The 5,979-nt window shown below is 43.6% G+C and overlaps 1 long non-coding RNA gene across 1 annotated transcript; it reads right to left on the bottom strand.

Annotated features, from left to right (window-relative positions):
- Positions 1-3,114: 3,114 nt before the first annotated feature.
- On the bottom strand, positions 3,115-4,280 carry LOC140680835 (uncharacterized). The gene is made up of 2 exons (XR_012052214.1): positions 4,153-4,280; positions 3,115-3,425 (listed from the first exon to the last, which is right to left on the bottom strand). It is a non-coding gene; the product is annotated as an uncharacterized lncRNA (long non-coding RNA).
- Between the last annotated feature and the right edge of the window lie 1,699 nt (positions 4,281-5,979).

Raw genomic sequence — 5,979 nt, 5'->3', positions numbered from 1 at the left:
CCTCTCCCTGGTGACTCCCTAAGGGCTGGGCCGATGAATCCTTTTCCTGTCACTCTTTGTACAAGGCACAAAGTGTCATCACCTGGGACTGGTGTAGGTCACCTCCCTGGGCTGTTCTTGTCTCTGGAGGGACGTGGCAGGTTCACACCCACTGGCTGCCCAGTGCAGGTGGTGGTTGTGAATTAAATTCCTCCATCTTTCATAAGCAGACACTGCAGGGCAGTGATGAGGGGTTATCTGCCCTCCCTGCTGGTAGCCAAAGGTGGTCCACAGAGGAGCTGCTGGGGCATAAAGAGATAAGGTGAATGGCTTTGTGGCTTGAAACTGGAATAAAGTTTGAAGACCAGGGAAACATGTGACATTTATTTTAGATGGGTTGATCTTTTTTAAGGAAGCATAATTATTTGGGATGATCAAACATAAGCAGCCACCATGAGAGAGGCACACGGCTCCCTCACAGCTTTCACATCAAGTCCACTGGCTGCTGGAAGGTGACTGGAGTGTGCAGCTAGCAATGTTTGAAGGAGATGAAACTGCCTAAGGGAGCACTTGGTTGGTGAGGATTGGTGTCTCCCTCTGAGAAACTCTTACCAGCAGGGGTTGGTTCATTTGTTCTAAAGCATAAGTCTGATGAGAAATGGCTCAGGGAGATGGGGGTGTTTGTCCTGGAGAAAAGGAAGCTCAAGGCAGACCTTATTACTCTCTACAACTAAGAGAAAGGAGGTTGTAGCAAGGTAGGTGTTGGTCTCCTCTCCCAAGTAGAAAGTGACAAGATGAGAGGGTATTGCCTCAGGTTGTGCCAGGGGAGGTTTAGATTGGATATCAGGAAAAATTTCTTCACCAAAAGGGTTGTCAAGCTCTCCTTGCCCAGAAAAGTGTTTGACTCACTATTGCTGGAGCTATTTAAAAGACATGTAGATATGGCACTTATGGACATGGCTGAGTGGTGGACTTAGCGGTGCTGGGTCAACAGTTGGAGTCAATCATCTTAGAGATCTTTTCCAACCTTAACACTTCTGTTAGTCAATGATTTGCTGAGCTCATGGTGCTTTGGGGGCAGCAAACATACATGCTTGAGTATAAATGTGGTCTTCAGAGAAGAAATTAAGGGAGAGCCTAGATCTTGCTCTGTGCCATGCCTTCCTCTCTGCACTGAGACTGTGAAAGCCCTTGCACAGGCAGCAGGCCGTCTGCTCAGCAGGGAAACAGGATTCATTCCTCTCCATGGCTGTTGGCTCCCAGCAGCACAGAGGTGCTGGGCTCCAATTCCCATGGAGCACACCAGCAGCCCTGCTTGCTGAGGAGTCTCTCTGGCCAGTACCAGGGATCTTGCACTGTCCTTCCAAGACCCAGCCATGTTCCCCAACACAGCTATTGCTCTTCAAGCATGGTGCATGTGTTGGTGTGGTTATTTTTCTCTTTCATAAACGGGACAGGACTGCTGGTGTACGTCCCTTGAGTGCCTTCTTACCTTTACAATTTCCCACAGATGCATTCCATGGGTTGCTTTGGGCAGGAGTCTGTAGACCTGCCAAGCACCTCACCATGTGTGAAGCTTTGGTGTCTGCTGTCCCTCTCTGGCCTGGGTTAAGTGCATGTGCCCAGTGCCAAAGCTTTCCCACCATTTGCTGAGTCTACTGCAGGCTCCCTTTATCCCATCTACAAACTCCACACCCAGGGAGGCTGGAGAGGGAGAAGCTCTTGGCCAGTCATTCCATTTGCTGGTAGGAAGGTTTGATCTCCCTGGCTCTCAGATCAGTAGAGCTCAGGGTCACGTCTCCTGCTGCCCCGGCTGACACTGAGCCTGCCCACCGTGGGATTCAGCTGGCACTGGCTTAGAGCAGGGCATGCTCTCACTGCTGAAGCAAGGTCTTTTTAATACTTGTCTGCACTCAATGTGTAAATATTATGAGGAATCTGAAAAAAAAATCTCCTGAAAGCCACTTTACACAGATGTAACCATGAATAGATTATTGTCCATTTATGGCCGAGGGAGAGACTTTGTAATTTACAGTGGATTTTATGCCTCTATTATTTCTGTGGCACTGGGAGAAGTCAGCAAAAACCTATTAATAACAAAGAGGACAGAGTTAGGATCTCTGTAATAGGAGAAAGAAGGATGGTGGAAGGGTGATTTATGATTACTCAAAGAAAACAGTTTTATCTGTTTGCTCAAAGGCAGATTGTCTTAAGAAAAAAAATTACTATGTAAACAGGGGTACATAATCATTTATAATGAAACAATTTAAACAGGTGATTCTTCACAAAACTACAAATAAATGTACTGTTCTTTTGACAACAACCTCATTAATGGCCAATGTCCCCTTTAATTAGCTCTTGGATATGCTGCCTTAGAATTTTCTTTATCTGCTCCATGTGCTATGTTGCCTGCTCACAACAGCCTTGGCTTGGGGGGTGGATTTTGTACAACTGAAACTTGGAAATGTTGTCAACCTTTAAAAGAATCACAGCAGAAGAAAGCCCTGAGATTTTCTGATAACCTTAAAAGTAATGCAGAATGTAGCCTCACTGCAGGCATCAAACCCTGAGGGGTGCTACAGCCAAGGGAAGCTCTTGGCTCAACCTTTTTTTATCAGTGCATGATAAATCCAGGTTGTTAATGCCATGGGAACAGTGTGTAAAGAAACATGAATACAGAGCCATAAACCAGGGCGACCTTGTCCATGGAAAAATTGCAGTACTGGCAGAGTAGCCTCAAAAATGGCTTTTGTTATGGGTTTAGAAGGTTGGGAACAGAGGGAGAGGCTGAGAGGGAACTAACATAGCAGAAGACGCTGGGCTCTGATGTGTCTCACCGTTTGGGCTTCTTATTATACTTAGTGAAGTTGTTTTAGGAACACCCATGTCCCAGGAATGCATATGCAACTAAAAATAGCTCAAAATGAATGTAAGCTAAAGTTAGCCCACCTGGTGGCTGCAAACACAATTGTATCCTGTTCCTTCCTGCCTTCCTTCCTGCCTTCCTTCCTGCCTGCTTTCCTGGGCTCAATTTAGCCAGATAACTGGTGTCTTCCTGCGCACCAGCACTGGAAAGATGCAGCAACCCCTTTTCTGTTAAAGCAATGGGAGGATTGATCACTTGTGTTGACTTACTTGTGAGTTGGAGCAGGGAGATGCCAGTGCCCTGCAGATGCTTCCTTTCCAAACTTCAGCAGTTGCAGAGGGAGCTGACCAGGTGGGACATGGGATGGCTGCCCCACCTGAAGTGCCAAGGAGCAGATCAATCACCTCAGATCTCACAGGGAGAAGAGACAGCACTGCACCAGCCAAAGCCAAACGTAACCATGATTAATGTCAGCACAGGTAGTAGGAAGACCCATCCTGGGGTTATACCTTTCCTCTACTCCTTTGATCTTCTCATTGACTCTTAACAGTTACCAGTTGAGGTCTTCTTTCCATCACAGCTGAAGGGAGATAAGCAGACATAAACAGTTGAATGATTTTATTAATTAGGCCTATTTAATGAAGGCATCTGCTTCATGTTCCTTTCAAAGAATGCCTTCAAAGACACCAATTTCTTTTGGCATAACTGTGTTGATCCAAATCTAACTTGAAGGCAAGACAGGGCAGAGCTTTTCAGCCAATTCCTGCTCTTGGAAGTTATTACCTGCTGTGGACATTTTCTAGAGGTGGGACTGGGTACAAGGGAGCACTGAGCTGTTATCAGCTCTTCTAGCAATTCCCATGTGGACATGGACACATTACCTAAATTTTCACCTTCTGCATTTTCATAAATGTAACAAGAGTAAAGGTAATTTTGCTAAATACTTCTGAAGGAAAAACACCACAAATAGGACTTCTGAATCAGGCCCAACAGGTATCCTGCAGGCCAGGTCTTGCCTTCAGCTTTGAGGTGCTCATTATAGGAGTTCTCTAAGGACAACCTACTGCTCTTGCATGTGAGCTGATTCCTGGACCTGTGAGCAGTGTGGGGTGTGAGGGAGATCAGAAATGGGATCTCAGTGATCCCAAATGGGATGACTGCTCCAGAGGCCAGTTCATCCTGGAAACTCTTTCTGTTTGGATGTAAAATGGAGCTGCACAATGTTAGCCCCATATTTTGGTTTTATTTCTATCTTTGTGTGTAACGGGTTCATACACAGAATGGTAACTGGAAATGTCAGGTCTTACCCTGAATGAAAGAGACCAAATATGTTGGCAAGAAAGCAAAATCCATGGCTGTTGTGCCATTTGCTTCCTTTCAATAAGGTTTCAACTTCACGTCATGTTTGTTGTTCAATCGCCCCAGGAAAATGGATATTCCTTCACCTGAGGAAGAAATCAGAACTGGATAAGCCCTCCATCCATCGCCCAGGAGCAAAGAAATAGTTTCCAGCTCTCATGACCTTTCTAGGACCTCTCTATTGCCCCCTTCTTTCCTGTTTCATAAACCTTATCTTCACTCACAAGCCCTTCCTCAAAAACAGCACTTCTTATCTCTCTTCTGGCCTGAAAGATGTTCACCACCCACCACCCACTACCCACCATCCTTTTATCACATCTTCCAGCAAAAACGTTTAGTGTGGGCTCATGGGCAGCACTGCCAAAGGGAGTTCCCCAAAACCCTTGTACGAGTCTCTCTGGAGTATCCTTCGGTACAGCCACATCAGGCATTAGGTGTGCAGGACTGCTTGTCCTTGTCCTCCATTGCTCAATACTTGCCTGTTGTCTGCAGTGCTATATTTAAACAGTAAGTTACCTGGAGCACACCCTATCCTTTTCTTTTGTGATTGCACAGTGCCTCATAAAATGGGATATTGCTTCATGGCTTGTGCTCTTCAACATGGACACAAAGCAAACACATAATATTAATACTACTGAAAGCCTTTCCTTACTTCCTGCTTTTGTCATTCTTTTCTTTATTTCTTTGTTTATTTTTTCTTCACTCTTGCACCTACCCTTATTTCATTTAGATAAAAGAAACACTCAGATATCACTTGGTTTTTATCTTCCCGAAGACAAAAAATTGGTAATTCACTTAGGGATTTCCCCAAATTTAAAAATACTGAATACTAAAACAAGCAAATGGGGGTTGTTTTTAATAAAATAATTTGTCTTGATGGGCACTGCTGTTGCTTGGGAAAATATTCCATTCTGTCTCAGCAAAAGCTTATGCATAGTATTGAAACCAATCCCTAATTAATTTGTTTTTCTTTTTACTTTGATCAGTACCTCAAAGAACAGCTCTTTCATATTAAAAAACCCTGAAGTCTCTTACACCTTTCTTTTTGATCACTTTAAGAACTGCTACTGAATAATTAACTTTGTTATTAGAAAATATCTTCACTTCCCCTCACATGCATCACTAAGCATGGCATACAAAACACGAGACACAGCTGCAGCTCGCAAATCACAATTTTTCTTTTTTTTACTACAAATAGCCAATTTGCCCCTAAATCTTTTAGTTTTAGTTCCTCACAAACTATTTGTATACATGAGAAAAGTGTACCAAGTAGTTTTGGCTCTTTATTGAAGAGATGGTATCCACAATTTATACAACACTCTATGATCAGTATTACTTAGGCAGGAAGTCTTACATGTAACCCCCTTTTCTTCATGTGGGACCTAAACCCTGCTTCCCCAGAGAGTGGTCTGAGCAGCAGCCTGAGAAGTATTTATGTAAAAGGGCTGACCACAGACTTCTGCAGCCCTGCTGGAGACAGGATATGACAACAACCGTACTAATTTAGCTGTTATTTTGCTTCAGGGATAGAAAAGAGAGACAGACATTATAGCAATATAAAAATTGTTAATAAAATTAAAATTTTTTATTGACTTGCCCATTTTTTTTCCTAGCAAAGATTGTTACTGAAAACTGTTAGTAATTTAGGTAAGCAAAAGAAATGACAAAATTTTAGGTGTAAAATACCAGATTGCCATAAACCATGGGAAATTTCTCGTGTGCTTAGGCAGCAGCCTGATGGAAGAGAAGACAAAGGATAGGACTGAATTTTTAGT

This window comes from Taeniopygia guttata, chromosome 1A (assembly GCF_048771995.1).
Source record: "Taeniopygia guttata chromosome 1A, bTaeGut7.mat, whole genome shotgun sequence".
Taxonomy (NCBI): Eukaryota; Metazoa; Chordata; class Aves; order Passeriformes; family Estrildidae; genus Taeniopygia; species Taeniopygia guttata.
This window is presented reverse-complemented; position numbering and strand designations above follow the sequence as displayed.